We start from the raw sequence: 17,429 nt of genomic DNA, 5'->3' as shown, positions 1-17,429 counted from the left end.
AGACTTATGGGAACACAGCCCCGCTCATTAGTTTACCATCCTCCATGGCTGCTTTTGCTACAAGGGTAAAACTGCAGAGTAGAATAGTTGTGACAGAGAACGCTTGGTCTAGAAAGCCTAAAATATTTATCATCTGGCCCTTCTTAGAAAAAGTATGCTGACCTCTGCTGGGAAGCACAGCTGCACTGCAACTGTTCTGCCCCCAAGGATGCAGAAAGGATAAATACCATCCGAGATAACCCAGGGTCCACCTGAAGGCTACGAGGAGGGAAAAGTTTCAAATCTGGAGAAGGTAGGTCATTGCAGGGACTGCCCCAACCTGGAGGGACCTTGGAGAAATTGAGTCCAGCGTCCTCTTTTATTTATTTATTTTTTATAAATTTATTTATTTTATTTATGTATTTTTGGCTGAGTTGGGTCTTCGTTGCTGCGCGCGGGCTTTCTCTAGTTGCAGTGAGCAGGGTCCGCTCTTCCTTGCGGTGTGCGAGCTTCTCATTGCGGTGGCTTCTCTTGTTGTGGAGCACGGGCTCTAGGTGCGCGGGCTTCAGTGGTTGTGGCACAGGGGCTCAGTAGTTGTGGCTCACGGGCTTAGTTGCTCCGCGGCCCGTGGGATCTGGGACCAGGGCTCGACCCCGTGTGCCCCTGCATTGGCAGGCGGATTCTTAACCACTACGCCACCAGGGAAGTCCCAGCGTCCTCTTTTAACATGAGAAAAGCTTAGACCCAGAGACTGGAGGCAACCTGCCCAAGGCCACTCAGCACGTGGCCAACAGCCAGGTTGGGGGCTGCCTCCCTCGGGGAGGAGTGGGCCAGTGGGCCTGGGTGCGGGCGCCTCGGCCCCTAGGGCCTGTAACGTTCAGTTGGGCCAGGACCGGGGCTGCAGCGGGGGTTGGCAGAGGCCCTTAGCTGGCGGGGAAGGGGAGGTGCCTGCGTCTCGGCCTCCGCGCTCCGCTCTCCGCTTGGTGCCGCACGCGGCTTCTGCCCCGACTCCGCCGCCGCCCAGTTCTAAGGCGAGTCCCACGCTCAGCCAGCTGGCTACCTGAGCCAGGAGATTCGTCCAGGCTTTTTTCCTTTCCTCCCCGATTTTGCAAAGCAGGGAAGACACACCCAGCTGCCTAGGGCTCTGAAAGCAGCAAATGATCTGCGCCTGGTTGGGGATCTCCTGGCTGATAAGGAATCGGGAGGAGCCGCCGGAGGGCAGCCGTGGGGTGCGCGGTGGCTCCAGCCGCGCGGCTGGAATCCGAGACCCGCCCCAGCCTGTTTTCCTCCGGGGTGAACTGGGAGGGCCGCCCCGGAGGAATTCAGAAGCTCCTTCCTCTGGCTTCCTGGAGAAATAATAGAAGTAATAGCAAACATTTATTAAAGGTGTGGCTCAGAATAGGAGCTGTGAGAGTAACCGTTTGTGGAACTGTTAGATCCTTCCCCACCAGGAGCCCGAGCTTCCCTCGGCGTCTATCCTCCATCACCGAGACCCTGATTCCCACAAGCCCAGGCACAACTAATCTGACTCCCCTTTTGCGACCACCCTGCCATGGTGCTGTCAGGAGCCCACAGTCCTCATCAGAAAACTGCTGATTCTCAACCTCTTCTCTGCACGTTCTCTTCCCCTTCCTGGCCTGAAACCTGCCCTCCCCCACCCACCACCCCAGGACCCTGTTCCCTTACTGTCCCCTCAAGGGAAGCTGTGAATTTTCCCAGGTACTCCTGTAGATCAGGGTCTAGGGGGTAAGGTCACTCCCTTGCTTGCTCCTTGTGGAGCTTTGCAACCCATTTCTCCTCCCCTCTCCTTCCACATTGCTTCCTGTGGACTTATTACTGCCAGTCTAGACAGCCCACAACCCCTCTTGTTACTCTTTTCTACAAGCTTCTCACAGGCAGCTCTTACTGGTCAGACATCTTCTCCTTTAATCCTGTTGTTACCCGAAAACTGGGTTCGCCTTTTGGTGGGTGTCAGAAAAAGATACAACCAAGCCAAAGATTGGGAAAAGGAAAGATTTATTACTCGCAGCAAGTAATAACACTGGGGATCTTTCCTAAAATAGTGTCTCCCCCAAACAGCAAACTTGGGGAAGTTTTAAGCTAAGGGTACATGCATATTCATGAAGGGGCCTAAGCAGAGGAGAATTCAGCGTAGAATTGGGGCCACGATTGATAAAAGTCCAAGCTTTAGTTGATTGAAGTCATGTGGGTCAACATCATCATTCCGTCCTTCACCTGGGTGCAGGCCTTAGTTCCTGCAGAACTCAAAGACTGTATTAAATTGTTACGTATATCCCTTGAGGAGGAACTAGGACACTGTTTTTTCACTGAACTATTGTTTCTTGTTTGCTTTTCCTTTGTTCCTGCATTCCCTCGCTTCCCTTAAGATCACTGATTACTGAGACCTGTTCAAGGGCAAGCTTCACGTGGCCAGGCATAGATTACAAAGTGGCTTAGGCCAAAAATGGCTTCTTTTATGTCAAGAAAGCCATGCCTGGTTCTCTTTCTCCGGGTTCCCCCTACCCTATCTGCTTACATTGCTATGGTGACCTACAAGGCCCAATGATCTGGGCCCCATGACCTCTTGTCTTAGTCTGTTAGGGCTGCTGTAACCAAATACTACAGACTGACTACTGGCTTATAAACAGCAGAAATTTATTTCTTATAGTTCTGGAGGCTGAAAGTCAGAGGTCAGGGTGCCACCATGGGGGACAAGGAACTCTCTGGAGCCTCCCTTATAAGGGCACTAATCCCATGAGAGCCCTTCTGACCTAATCACCTCTCAAAGGCCCCACCTCCTAATGAAACCGTGGAACTCAGATTGGGACTTGAACCCACGGTCTTTTAATCCCACAGTCTATTAATTGAGATCACACACCTGGCCTCAGGACTTAATGAAGCTCAGGTTCTTGATATCTCATCACAGAAAGAATTCAGTGAGGGACAGAGCGATAGATAAGAAGTGGATTTATTTAGGGAGAAATGCACTCCGCAGACAGAGTGTGGGCCATCTCAGAAGACGAGAGAGGCCCCAGGGTATGGGGTTGTCAGTTTTTGTAGGGGTGAGTAATTTCATAGGCTAATGAGTGGGAGGATTATTCCAACTATCAATATTTTGGGGAAGGGATGGGGATTTCCAGGAATTGGGCCACCGCCCAATTTTTTACCATCTTTGGTCGGCCTTGGGACTGTCATGGTGCCTGTGGGTGTGTCATTTAGAGTGCTGATGTGTTACAGTGAGCCTGTAATGAAGCTCAGGGTCTACTGGAAGTTGACTCATCTGCCATCTTGGACTTAGTTGGTTCTAACCAGTTTTTGTCATGTCCTATGGCTATGTCATTCTTTTAAAGGTTGTGCGCTGCCCCCTTCCCTCCTGTTTCACTAATACCTTCACCTTGGGTGATTTTACCATATAAATTTGGGGAGAACACAAACGTTCAGACCATAGACCTTTTCTGACTCATCTCCTGCTACTCCAGTCAGCCACACTGGCCTTCCCCGTTCCCTCCACATGCTCGCACTCCCACCACAGGACCATTGCACTGGTGGTCATTGCTTCCTGGGAAGCTCACTCCCTCACCTCCCATATTTGTTTCAGTCACCTCAGTGCCCACAGGAGGCACTTTTCCTCATTGTTTTAGTCTCCTTAGGGGCCGGAGCCTGCGCTGTCAAAGAGGGAAGGAATTTGTATCTGTATTGCCTTGTGATCTATGCTCTGCACCTGGGACAGTGCCTAACACACAGGAAGCACTTCAGTAGTAGTTTCAGAATAAATGAAACCAGATTCTCCACAGCCTTTAGGGCCTTTGCCCTAGCAGTTGCATTCCTCCAGCTCTTTGCAGTTGAAAAGTCAAGGTGGGACTTCCCTGGTGGTGCAGTGGTTAAGAATCTGCCTGCCAGTACAGGGGACACGGGTTCGAGCCCTGGTCCGGGAAGATCCCACGTGCCGCGGAGCAACAAAGCCCGTGCGCCACAACTACTGAGCCTGTGCTCTAGAGCCTGTGAGCCACAACTACTGAGCGCACATGCTGCAACTGCTGAAACCCATGGGCCTAGAGCCCATGCTCCACAACAAGAGAAGCCACCACAATGAGAAGCCTGTGCACCTCAACAAAGAGTAGCCCCTGCTCGCCTCAACTAGAGAAAGCCCGTGTGCAGCAACGAAGATCCAATGCAGCCAAAAAATGAATAAATAAAAGAAAAGAAGAAGAAAAAGAAAAGTCAAGGTCCCTTCCCTGTGCTGCAGCCCCCAGCATCTCTCACGTTTTCCTGATAACACTTATCATCACCTGATAAATTTAGTGTGTGTCTCCCCTACCTGGAAGTAAAGTTGACTGTCTCCTCTTCCTAGTAGGCATACAATAGGCTCTCAGTAAGTACTAACTAGATCAGAATTTCTCCAGTGCCACACTATTGACATTTTGGGTCGGAAAATTCTTTGTTGTGGGGATTATCTTGTGCATTTGGGGATATTTAGCAGCATCCCTGGCCTCTTCCCACTCAATACCAATAGCACACCTCCCCCTCCCCACCAGTTATGACACCCAAAAATGTCTCCAGGTATTGACAACTGTTCACCAAGGGGCAAAATCACCCCTGGTTGAGAACCACTTAATTAGTTGAATGAATGGATGAATGAGTGAATGAATGAATGAATGCGCTCAATTCTGAGCTCTACCTTGAGCTCTTTTCTCTACTCCCTAGCTTAAAAAGTGCTTTCCTGCAGAAAGATCCCCAGCTCCATTGAGAGAGAGCACAGAAAAGGTCTGGCTATTCCTTTCCTCCCAAAACAATGTCCCAAAGCTTTACACCCTGTTCTGGAGGCTGGAAGTCAGAGATCAGGGCGCCACCATGGCAGACAAGGATCTCTCTGGAACCTCCTTTATAAGGACTCTAATGTCCTCCAACCACCACCACCCCCCCCCCACCATTCCCCCCAGTTTTATAGGTTTATAATTATTCAATACCTAGAGGTGTGTGTGTGTGTCTCTCCAGGGTAGGGGTGAGGATGGAAGATGGAGCCATCCCCTCTCTTAACCCAGTCATTTCCAGGTTAACATTGGCATTACTATACTTCTCCCCTACCCTCCAACCCAGCCCTGAATACTGAAGAAGGAGGAAAAATGTCCATGAATTTTAATTTTAATTTTTTCCCTTTCTTAAAAATTTAATTTCTATTTTATATTGAGTATAGTTGATTTACAATATTGTGTTAGTTTCAGGTGTACAGCAAAGTGATTCAGTTTTATATATATATATATATATATATATATATATATACACACACACACACACACACACACACACACACACACACACATCCATTCTTTTTCAGATTCTTTTCCCATACAGGTTATTACAGAATATTGAGTAGAGTTCCCTGTGCTATACAGTAGGTCCTTGTTGATTATCTATTTTATATATAATAGTGTGTATATGTTAATCCCAAACCCCTAATTTATCCTTCCCCTACCACCTTTTCCCTTTGGTAACCATAAGTTTGTTTTCAAAGTTTGTGAGTCTGTTTCTGTTTTGTTAATAAGTTCATTTGTATCATTTCTTCTTAGATTCCGCATATAAGCGATATCATACAATATTTCTCTTTCTCTGTTTGACTTATTTCACTCAGTATGACAATCTCTATGTCCATCCATGTTGCTACAAATGGCATTATTTCATTCTTTTTAATGGCTGAGTAATATTCCATTGTATATATGTACCATGTCTTTTTTTTTTTTCTTAATTAATTAATTTTTGCCTGCATTGGGTCTTTGTTGCTGTGCGTGGGCTTTCTCTAGTTGCGGCAAGCGGGGGCTACTGTTCATTGTGGTGCGTGGGCTTCTCATTGTGGTGGCTTCTCTTGTGGAGCACAGGCTCTAGGTGTGTGGACTTCAGTAGTTGTGGCTCGTGGGCTCTGGAGTGCAGGCTCAGTAGTTGTGGCGTTTGGGCTTAGTTGCTCCGTGGCATGTGGGATCTTCCCAGACCAGGGCTCGAACCCATGTCCCCTGCACTGGCAGGCGGATTCTTAACCACTGCGCCACCAGGGCAGCCCTACCACATCTTCTTTATCCATTCCTCTGTTGATGGACATTTAGGTTGCTTCCATGTCTTGGCTATTGTAAACAGTGCTGCAATGAACATTGGGGTGCATGTATCCTTTCAGACCATATTTTTCTCCAAATATATGCCCAGGAGTGGGATTGCAGGATCATATGGTAGCTCTATTTTTAGAGGGTTTTTTTTCCTTTTTGTTTTTTGGCTGCACCGTGCAGCTTGTGGAATCTTAGTTCCCTGAACCTAGGCCCTCTGCAGTGAAAGCACAGAGTCCTAACCATTGGACCACCAGGGAATTCCCTATTTTTAGTTTTTTAAGGAACCTCCATACTGTTCTCCACAGTGACTGTACCAATTTACATTCCCACCAACAGTGTAAGAGGGTTCCCTCCTCTCCACACTCTCTCCAGCATTTATTGTTTGTGGATTTTTTTTTTTTATAAATTTATTTATATATTTTTGGCTGCATTGGGTCTTTGTTGCTGTGCACGGGCTTTCTTTTCTCTAGTTGCGGCGAGTGGGGGCTACTCTTCGTTGCGGTGCACAGGCTTCTCATTGTGGTGGCTTCTCTTGTTGTGGAGCACAATCTCTAGGTGTGCGGGCTTCAGTAGTTGTGGCTTGTGGGCTCTAGAGCAGAGGCTCAGTAGTTGTGGCACACGGGCTTAGTTGCTCCACAGCATGTGGGATCTTCCCGGACCAGGGCTTGAACCCATGTCCCCTGCATTGGCAGGCAGATTCTTAACCATTGTGCCACCAGGGAAGTCCCGTTTGTGGATTTTTTGATGATAGCCATTTTGACTGGAGTGAGGTGGTATCTCATTGTAGTTTTGATTTGCATTTCTCTAATAATTAGCGATGTTGAACATCTTTTCATGTGCCTCTTGGCCACATGTATGTCTTTTTTGGAGAAATGTCTATTTAGGTCTTCTGCCCATTTTTGGGTTGGGTTGTTTGATGATTGGTTTTAATGATATTAAGCCGCATGAGCTGTTTATAAATTTTGGAGACTAATCCCTTGTCAGTCACATCATTTGCAAATATTTTCTCCCAATCTGTGGTTGTCTTTTCATTTTGTTTATGGTTTCCTTTGCTGTGCAAAAGCTTTTAAGTTTCATTAGGTCCCATTTGTTTATTTTTGTTATTTTCATTACTCTAGGAGGTGGATCCATAAAGATATGTCAAAGAGTGTTCTGCCTATGTTTTCCTCTATGAGTTTTATAGTATCTGGTCTTACATTTAGATCCTTAATCCATTTTGAGTTTATTTTTGTGTATGGTGTTAGAGAATGTTCTAACTTCATTCTTTTACATGCAGCTGTCCAGTTTTCCTAGCACCACTTGTTGAAGAGACTGTCGTTTCTCCACTGTATATTCTTGCCTCCTTTGTCATAGATTAATTGGCCATAGGTGCATGGGTTTATTTCTGGGCTTTCTATCCTGTTCCATTGATCTATATTTCTGTTTTTGTGCCAACACCATACTGTTTTGATGACTGTAGTTTTGTAGTGTAGTCTGAAGTCAGGAAGCCTGCTCCTCCAGCACCATTTTTCTTTCTCAGGATTGCTTTGGCTATTTGGGGTCTTTTGTGTTTCCATACAAATTTTAAAATTTTTTTGTTTTAGTTCTGTGAAAAATGCCATTGGTAATTTGATGGGGATTGTATTGAATCTTTAGATTGCCTTGGGTAATATAGTCATTTTCACAGTATTGATTCTTCCAATTCAAGAACATGGTATATCTCTCCATCTGTTTGTGCCATCTTTGATTTCTTTCATCAGCGTCTTATAGTTTTCTGAGTACAGGTCTTTTGCCTCCTTAGGTAGGTTCATTCCTAGGTATTTTATTCTTTTTGTTGCAGTGGTGAATGGGACTGTTTCCTTAACTTCTCTTTCTGATCTTTCATTGTTAGTGTATAGTAATGCAAGAGATTTCTGTGCATTAACTTTGTATCCTGCAACTTTACCAGATTCATTGATGAATTCTAGTAGTTTAATGGTAGCATCTTTAGGATCTTCTATATATAGTATCATGTCATCTGCAAACAGTGACAGTTTTACTTCTTCTTTTCCAGTTTGGATTCCTTTTATTTCTTTTTCTTCTCTGATTGCCATGGCTAGGACTTCCAAAACTATGTTGAATAAAGGTGGTGAGAGTGAACATCCTTGTCTTGTTCCTGATCTTAAAGGAAATGCTTTCAGCTTTTCACCATTGAGAATGATGTTAGCTGTGGGTTTGTCATATATGGCCTTTATTATGTTGAGGTAGGTTCCCTCTATGCCCACTTTCTAGAGAGTTTTTATCATAAATGAGTATTGAATTTTGTCAAAGCCTTTTCTGCATCTATTGAGATGATCATATGGTTTTTTTTTTTTTGGTTTTTTTTTAAAGAATTTCACTTTATTTACTTATTTATTTATTTATTGGCTGTGTTGGGTCTTTGTTTCTGTGTGAGGGCTTTCTCTAGTTGCGGCGAGCGGGGGCCACTCTTCATCGCGATGCGCGGGCCTCTCACTATCGTGGCCTCTCTTGTTGCGGAGCACAGGCTCCAGATGTGCAGGCTCAGTAATTGTGGCACACGGGCTTAGTTGCTCCGTGGCATGTGGGATCTTCCCAGACCAGGGCTTGAACCTGTGTCCCCTGCATTGGCAGGCAGATTCTCAACCACTGCGCCACCAGGGAAGCCCGATCATATGGTTTTTATTCTTCAATTTGTTGATGTGGTGTATCACACTAATTGGTTTGCAGATATTGAAAAATCCTTGCGTCCCTGGGATAAATCCCACCTGATCATGGTGTATGAATAAGGTCCATGAATTTTTAAATCAACTCTTTCTTCCCAAATAACTTCTAGCAGCCACAGCCCAAAGAATCATCCATTCATATATGTATTCAACTAACCTTTATGAAGCATCCCCATGTACCAGGGACTGTGTCAAATGCTTTATACATTAATTATATATTTTGTATCCTTTTAATCTTCACAACTCTATGAGATCATGTTATTACCCATTGTACTGATGAGGAAAATTTTTTTTAATTTTTAAAAATTAATTAATTTATTTATTTTGGCTGTGCCGAGTCTTAGTTACGGCACATGGGATCTTTCATTGCGGCACGCAGACTTCTTAGTTGCAGCATGCGGACTTCTTAGTTGCGGCTTGTGGACTCTTAGTTGCGGCATGCATGTGGGATCTAGTTCCCTGACCAGGGATTGAACCCAGACCCCCTGCATTGGGAGCAGGAGTCTTCCCCACTGGACCACCAGGGAAGTCCCCAGATGAGGAAATTGAGGCACAGGGTAAGATGGTCTGGAGTCAGTTCTCTGCAAAATCTTAAGACCAGTAGGCCTGAAATCCAGGCCAGTAAGTCCAGGCATGCTCTAGACAGAGTCTTTTGGACGCCCTTAGGCATCTCATACTCAGCAGGTCTAAGGAACTTGTCTCTCATCCTCCCAACCCCCACCCTGATTCTCCTGTCATCCTAGTCAGTAACAGGCCACTTCCCTGCCTCTCACTCCTGGATCAAATCAATCACCCTAGTCCTCCTTATCTTTGGAAACTCCATCACCAAACCCACCTCCAGGCATCTACCCCCAGCCCATCACATCCTTCTTCCAGAGTCAGGCTTTCTAAATGCAAATCTTCATGATACATGTAATATCCTACAGTGGTTCCCCATTGTCTTGGGGGTGAAGTCCACACTCCAGCCACTTCTTGATTCTCCAGTTCCACCTGGCTCCTCCAGTAAAAGCTCGCACCCAGCTTTTACTGGAATTGGGGCTCTCTTATACCTCTGGGCCTCTGTGTGGGCTGCTTCTAGCTCCTCTCTGCATGGACAATGCTTAATTGGCCTACACGACTCAGCTCGGCCTTCTCTGTCCCCTAGGACTAGGTGATGCCATGACACCCAATGCTCATCCCTACCCTGTTGGAATTGCTATCTGTCTTTCCTGCCCCCCAAGTAGAATGGTAGCTGCACAAGTGCTGGAATCCCACTGGTCTCGTAAGCAAGGGCCTGGCAGACACAGCAGGCACGCAATATTACATTTGTTGTCTGAGTGAGTGAATAGATGAACAAGTATGTTGCAGGAAGGGGGACCCCTTCCAGGGCCTGAGAGTGGGCCTAACACTTGGAAATGAATTGTCCGAGGAGCTACACGTGCTGACAAAGCAAGACGCTTTATTGGGAAGGGGGCCCGGGTGGAGAGCAACAGGGTAAGGAAACCCAGGAGAACTGCTCTGCCGTGTGGCTCGCAGTCTCAGGTTTTATGGTGATGGGGTTAGTTTCCGGCTTGTCTCTGGCCAGTCACTCTGACTCGGGGTTCTTCCTGGTGGTGCACGCATCACTCAGCCAAGATGGATTCCAGCGAGAAGGATTCTGGGAGGTTGGTAGGGCATATGGACTGGAGTCTCCTCTCTCCTTTTGACCTTTCCCAAATTCTTCCGGTTGGTGGTGGCTCGTTAGTTCCGCATTCCTTCCCAGGACCGCCTGTTTAAGATAATTCATACAAGTGCTTACTATGGTGCCTGGCCAGGGCAGGCGGTTTCATTCAGTGGTTCCCCGAGTAAGTAGAAGGATCAGCCTGGAGGCCAAGCAGAGAGGTAGGCACATTTACACGGTTGTCCTAGAGTAATTGTCCTCACACTCATGCAGTGGAGTGGCCCAGAGCCTTGGCGATGAAGTGAGATCGACGGGTTTGCACCCTGATTCTGACAGTATCTGTGTGTGTGACATTAGGTGGGCTCCTTGGCCTCACTGTGCCTTGGGTTTTCCACTTGTAAAATAGGACAATAGTATCATCTTCAAGTGCTTAAAATAAAAAGCATGACGGAGTGAAGGGCTCTGCAGACAATGTATCAAATGGTGGTTCTGTCTCTTTCTGCTGCTCCGCAAGATGGCATGATGATGAAGATGAGAATTTGGTGATCAGTCTGCCTGGGTCTGAATATTGGCTCTTCCACGTATTAACTGTGTGATTAGGGGCAGTTACTCAATCACTCTGAGCCTCAGTTTTGAGGTAATAGTACCTGCCTCCCAGGATTGCTGTGAGAATAAGATAAATATGTAAAGCAGTTACCTTGGTGCTCCAATAATGGTTGGTTGTATTTTTAGCCATAATTCCTGTAGCACGCTTGAGTCCTGTAATGTAGTGTGAGGGCCAGGCATCCTGGGTTCTCCATGAGTGACTCAGAGACACATTCTTCCTCTCTGTTGTTCAGTTTTCATATCTGTACAAAGGGTCAGCTCAGCTGGCTCCCTCCAGCTCTGAAATGCCATGCTTCTGAGTCCTGCCTGGTCTTCTTCATCCCTGACAGTACCTGGCACCCTCTCCAAGGAAAGTCTCCTTCTAAGGAAAGAGGAAAGACCCCTTCTCTGTCTCTCCAACTCTGCTCCCTTGGCCTTATCAAAGCTGGCTTACTCCATTACTCATCCCCTCTGGGGGTCTCTGTGCTTCCCGTTTCCAGTGGGTGCTAATGGGATAATTAGAAGCACTAATGGAACCCACAGGAACTCAGTGTTTGCTTGCTAATGGGTCGCCCCATCTGCCCTCCCTGTAACACAATGCCTTCACCCTGGTAAAAGGCACTCAGGGATTTTCTGTTGGCTCCAATCTGCTGGTTTCTAACATCTGGAAAGGCAGAAGGCTGGAGAGGGAAGGAGGGGGACAGGTAGAAGTGGGGACAGGGTGGGAGAGGCTCTGCACCAGCAGCCAGGACATCTGGGCTCCCATCTCGCTGACTTGCTGTGTGAGCTTGCACAAATCCATTCCCTTTTCTGGGCCTCAGTTTCCTCATTGGTAGCAAGGGGCAAGTTGGGCTCTAAAGACTTTGTTGGAGCTAACATTCTGGAATTATCAAGTCCCATCACTTTTGTAGCTGAGGTGTGAATGTCCTCCCAGCATCAGTCAACATCCAGAACCTACGATGTGCTGGTCTGGGCCTGGCACAGAGTGAGGCACAGTCCCTACCCCGGGAGCTCCTGGGCTCTGGCCATCCTGCTGCAGTTTCTCTGTTCACCACACGGGAGAGAGCAGGGAGGCCTCCATGCTTACTGAGGACGCCCTGTGTGCTGGCCAGGCCGAGGGCATGGAGAAAATACAGGTAGCTGCAGATCTGTCAGTCCTTTTGGTTTTCTGATTATACTGTGTTGTCTTGCCTCCTGGCCTTTCCACAAGCCATCCCCTCTGCCTGGACTAGTCTTACCTCCCCTGCTCTTTGCCTGTCAAACTCAATTCATTTTTCAGGCCTTACCTCCATTCATCTGTTCACTCATTCATTCAACCCATACTTATAGAGTGCTTTCTTTTTTGGCCACGCCATGTGGCATGCAGGATCTTAGTTCCCCAGGGAACTAACCTGTGCCCCCTGCATTGGAAGTGTGGAGTCTTAACCATTGGACCGCCAAGAAAGTCCCCCCGTACTTATAGAGTACTTATTGTGTGCAGGGCTGCGCTGAGGATTTGGGATCCAGGAGTGAATAAGACACAAATCTGTTCCTATCCCCTTACAGATTCTTATAGGAGGAGATGGTCAATTCAACAATTTCAGCAGGAAAAAAAATTAAGTTGAGATGAACATAGAGGGGGATAGAAACAGGCCGAGATAGAAGTGGGCACTCCGAGAAGATGCAACCACATGTGCACAGCTCAGAGGCAGGAAAGAAAAAGGCTTTTTTTTTTTTTTTTTTTACTTTATATATTTTTATTTTTATTTTTAGCTGTGTTGGGTCTTCATTGCTGCGTGCGGGCTTTCTCTAGTTGCGGTGAGCAGGGGCTACTCTTCATTGCGGTGCGCGGGCTTCTCATTGCGGTGGCTTCTCTTGTTGCAGAGCACACGCTCCAGGCCAGGCTGCTCAGTAGTTGTGGCGCACGGGCTTAGTTGCTCCACAGCATGTAGGATCTTCCCAGACCAGGACTCGAACCCGTGTCCCCTGCATTGGCAGGTGGATTCTTAACCACTGCGCCACCAGGGAAGTCCCAAAAGTGGCTTTTTAGAAGAGTAGAAAGATCAGTGTGGCTGGAGTATAGTGAGGGAGGAGGGCAGAGGGAGGCTGGAGGGCAGGGCTGGAGCACACCGGCCCAGAGGTCCTTACTCGGGGAGCTGGGCCCCTCCCCCATGTCTGGGTGGGTGCTCCTCCTCTCCTTCCCTGTCATAGTACCTGTCATGCTAAATTGTCATCGCTTGCTCATTTCTTTGATTCCCCGTCCAGACCACGAGTTCCTAAGGACAGAGACCACCTCTGGTTAAGTGCTGTGCCTGCTGTTCTTGACTGATGGCATAAAACAAAATACGCTTTATGGAGCTGCCCCATCTCAGTAAACAGCACCACCATTCATCCAGCAGCTCAAATGAAAACCCCAGGAATCATCATGGACACCTTGTCCAGTTTCTCTCCTCCTGGGAATCTAGGAAAAGACCTGTCCCTGCTACCTCTCAGACCATCCTGCACCTGCCGTGGCCACCTCCCTGGTCCAAGTCACCATGAGAACCTCTCAGCTGCTCCCTCTTCTATTCCCTCATCACACCACTCCCCTGCTTAAAATGTTGGCAACTAATTCTTTTTGTTTGTTTGTTTGTTTAATTTTTATTTTATTATTATTTTTTAATATTTATTTATTTGTTTATTTTTACTTATTTTGGCTGTGCCGGGTCTTAGTTGCGGCACGCGGAATCTTCGTTGCGGCATGCGGGCTATTTAGTTGTGCCATTTTCTTTTTTTAAATTGTGAAGACTGAAAAGCAAAACAGAAACAAAAGCATAGTCACTTCACTGTGCTTAAAATAAAACCATCATCCTGACCTACACGTCCTTGCTGCTCTGGCCTTTTCTAGGTCTCCAAGCTCATCTCCTACATTCTCTTTTTTGCTCTTCTGGCCATGTGGGCCCCTCTCTCCTTTTTCTGATTCTTACATATTCCAAGCTTTGCTCCTGCCTCAGGAGCTTTACATGTGCTGTTCCCTCTGCCTAAAATGCTGTCTCCCCAGATTTTCACCTGTCCTCCTCGTCCCAACTCAACTCCAGTGTCACCTCCATGGAGGGGCCTTCAGGCCATCCCCCCCATCACCATTGTTCCTTGCCATTCTCCATCCTATGCCCTGTTAGCTCTACCTGCTATTTCCTGTTTGTCCCTTCAGTTATTTGTTTATTGTTGGTCTTCCAGACTCTCTCCAAGGTGAACTGCATGAGAGCAGGGATCTTATCTGCCTTGCTCAGAGCTGGAGCCCCAGAACCTGGCACGTGGTAGGCCCTCATTTATTTGCTGTTTATTGAAAACATTTCTTTTTTGTTGTTTTTATTTATTTATTTATTTATTTTTGGCTGCATTGGGTCTTCATTGCTGCAGGCGGGCTTTCTCTAGTTGCGGAGATCGGGGGCTACTCTTTGTTGCGGTGCGTGGGCTTCTCATTGTGGTGGCTTCTCTTGTTGTGGAGCACGGGCTCTAGGCGCACAGGCTTCAGTTGTTGTGGCACATGGGCTCAGTAGTTGTGGCTGGTGGGCTCTAGAGCGCAGGCTCAGTAGTTGTGCACGGGCTTAGTGGCTCTGAGGCATGTGGGATCTTCCCCGACCAGGGCTCGGACCCATGTCCCCTGCATTGGCAGGCAGATTCTTAAGCATTGCACCACCAGGGAAGCCCCAATTGAAAACATGTCTTGATCTCCTTTATATGCCAGGGTCTGTCCTAAGCACTTTTTCTGTATTATCTAACAATCTCACGGCAGCAACCCTGAGAGAGAAGCTGCAGCTTAGAGAGGTGAAGTGACGAGCCCAAGTTTGTGGAGCTAGGAGGCGATGGAGCCTGGATTCAAAGCACCCTGTGCCCCAAGACCACACTAGCAATTAGAATGAAGTGCTGATCCTCATAGCAAAGGCTCAGGCTGCATGAATGAATGAGTGTACAAATTATAAACACCTGGACTGAGAGGCATGGCTCAATGAGAACATTCCCAGCTTTAAGACGCTCACTGTCTTCATCTTCTTGGGTCTGTTTTTGGAGTGGAGAATAGACCGCTCTCATTGCCTCAGGGACTGCTGTGTGCCAGGTACTGTAACCAGTGGCCCTTGTGGTGATCTGCTTTGTCCAGAGCGGCTGCCATGTCAACCTGGGTGGCGGCGGGGGGACCTCAGGGAGCACCCCGGTAGCTGGGGGCTCTCCCTGGGCGGCCGGGCTGTCTTGTGAGAGCCGCGTCTCGGGCTGGCTGCCCACCCGCCTGCCAGCCAGAGCTCCCTAGCTCATCAATCACTTCGCGGCGCTCTGCCAGGCTGGATCTCAGAGGAAGACAAGTCAGTTGAAAATGGAATGGGCCGCAAGCTCAGGAGGGAATCGAAGACACTGGGGAGTGGGGAGTGGGGAGGGAGAGGCCCAGGGAGACAGCTGAGGTCGGGATCGATCCCCCCCTCCGCTAAGAAGGGTCGATGGGGAAGAGGTGGGGGCAGGGTTCCTGTTGGAAAAGCAGTGGGGTGAGCAGAAAAGGTGGAGAAAATGGCTGGTGTGGGCGGGCAGAGGTGCTTTCCCATTGCAATGGAAATTCAGTCTCCCCCGGTGCCCTGGCTGCCTTCCGCGGCCCCGGGGAGCAGACCGACAGCTCAGGGAAGGCGGGCAGCTGATGGCGGCTGCTTGGCCACAGGCTCAGCTGCCCTCCAGCACTGCTGTGGGTCCCTGTGGCCTCGCTTCCCGGCACCCCCTGCCTCCCCTCCCCACGGCTGGAGAGGCTGGGGCGTCTCCGTCTGCACCACCCCTCTCCTTTCTCAGATCTGAGCCTCCTGGGATTGGAATTGTGCTGCCTCCCCGGAGAGGCTCTGCAGAAAGTCAGAATGTCTGTGCCAAAGACTCCTTGGAGATCTTCTAGTCGAGAGAGGCAAATCCGCAGGCTTTTGTTTTTGTTTTGCCTGTCAGTCTACACAATGAAAAAAACAAAAATAACGATACACACACACGTATAACTAGGTGCCAACATTAAAGCAGAAATAAACTGCACGTAAAAATCTGATTTCTGGATTCTATTCAAAAAATCCAACGATCTGGCAACTCTGAGCTGGTTTTACCAGAGCTGAGCCTGCCACGCCCACTTCACCCCTCTGTGTTACTGACCAGGCCCCTGTGGGCTGTGAGTTTCCACCCCTCACCTCTTCCCAACCCCTCACTGGAGAAGGTGAGGCCTGCAGTGGGTAGGAGTGAGAGCAGGGTCCCGGGAGGGACAGTTACCCTGGGACTGAGAGGCCTCCTGGTTTCTCATCCTAGGGCTGCTTTTTGTGAGGTGTGATCTTAGGCAGGTAACCAGAGAACCCCTCAGAGCTTCAGTTTTCTCATCTGTGAAATGGAGATAACTACAGTGAACTTGTGAGGAATAAATGAGATACTGTACATTTAACATTTAGCACCACCCCTGTATGTTTACAAGGAAGATATTCTTAATTTTTTTTAAATTTATTTATTTAATTTATTTATTATTTTTGGCTGCGTTGGGTCTCCGTTGCTGTGCGCGGGCTTTCTCTAGTTGCGGCGAGTGGGGGCTACTCTTCGTTGCGGTGCGCAGGCTTCTCGTTGCAGTGGCTTCTCTTGTTGCGGAGCATGGGCTCTAGGTGCATGGGCTTCGGTAGTTGTGGCATGTGGGCTCAGTAGTTGTGGCTGGCGGGCTCTAGAGCACAGGCTCAGTAGTTGTGGCACACGGGCTTAGTTGCTCCGTGGCATGTGGGATCTTCCAGGACCAGGGATCGAACCCGTGTCCCCTGCATTGGCAGGCGGATTCTTAACCACTGCACCACCAGGGAAGCCTGATATTCTTAATTTTGAATAGGTAATATGTGTGATGATATATATGGTCCAGTTAATATTCACATACAAAGAACTACGCCAAAACTCAGTGGCTTGAAACAACAATGTATTATTGTCTCTTGCAGTTCTGTTGCTGACTTGGTTCATATGGGTGGTTCTCACTTGGGGTCTCTGGCATTGATGTGGTCACATGGCAGCTGAGGGTGCAGTCATTTGAGTGCTTGATGGGGGCTGAACTTCAAGATGGCTCACTCACATGGCTGCATATGATGTTAGCTGGAGCTGGAGCCCAGGTGGCACTGTGGACCACAGTGCCTGCACAGGGCCTCTCCACGTGCCTTAGAATTGTCCCATCATGGTGGCCGGGGTCTGAGTGACAGTGTCCCAGATCTAGCTGCATGACCTTGTATGACCTAACCTTCAAAGTCATGTAGTATCACTTCCACCATTCTTCACTGGTCTAAGCAGAAGCAAAGCCCCTCAGATGGAACAGGACAGGACATAGATCCCACCTCTTAAAGAATTGCGGGGCCATGTATTAAAACCACCACAACATATGTGTGAACTGAAACATAAGTCTCACTTCTACCCCATTCTCCCAGGGCTGAATTACCCTCCCTAGCA

The 17,429-nt window shown here is 48.1% G+C and overlaps 1 protein-coding gene across 1 annotated transcript in view; it reads left to right on the top strand.

The window, feature by feature from the left end:
* Window positions 1-222: 222 nt before the first annotated feature.
* PWWP2A (PWWP domain containing 2A) overlaps window positions 223-17,429 on the top strand; it is a 104,556-nt gene continuing 87,349 nt past the window's right edge. The window contains exon 1 of the mRNA XM_059917618.1: window positions 223-292. The gene's annotated coding sequence lies outside the window, so the exon portion shown is untranslated. The remainder of the gene's footprint in view (window positions 293-17,429) is intronic.

This window comes from Balaenoptera ricei, chromosome 3 (assembly GCF_028023285.1).
Source record: "Balaenoptera ricei isolate mBalRic1 chromosome 3, mBalRic1.hap2, whole genome shotgun sequence".
Taxonomy (NCBI): Eukaryota; Metazoa; Chordata; class Mammalia; order Artiodactyla; family Balaenopteridae; genus Balaenoptera; species Balaenoptera ricei.
The sequence above is the reverse complement of the archived record's forward strand: the minus strand, read 5'-3'. Positions and strand labels throughout refer to the sequence as shown.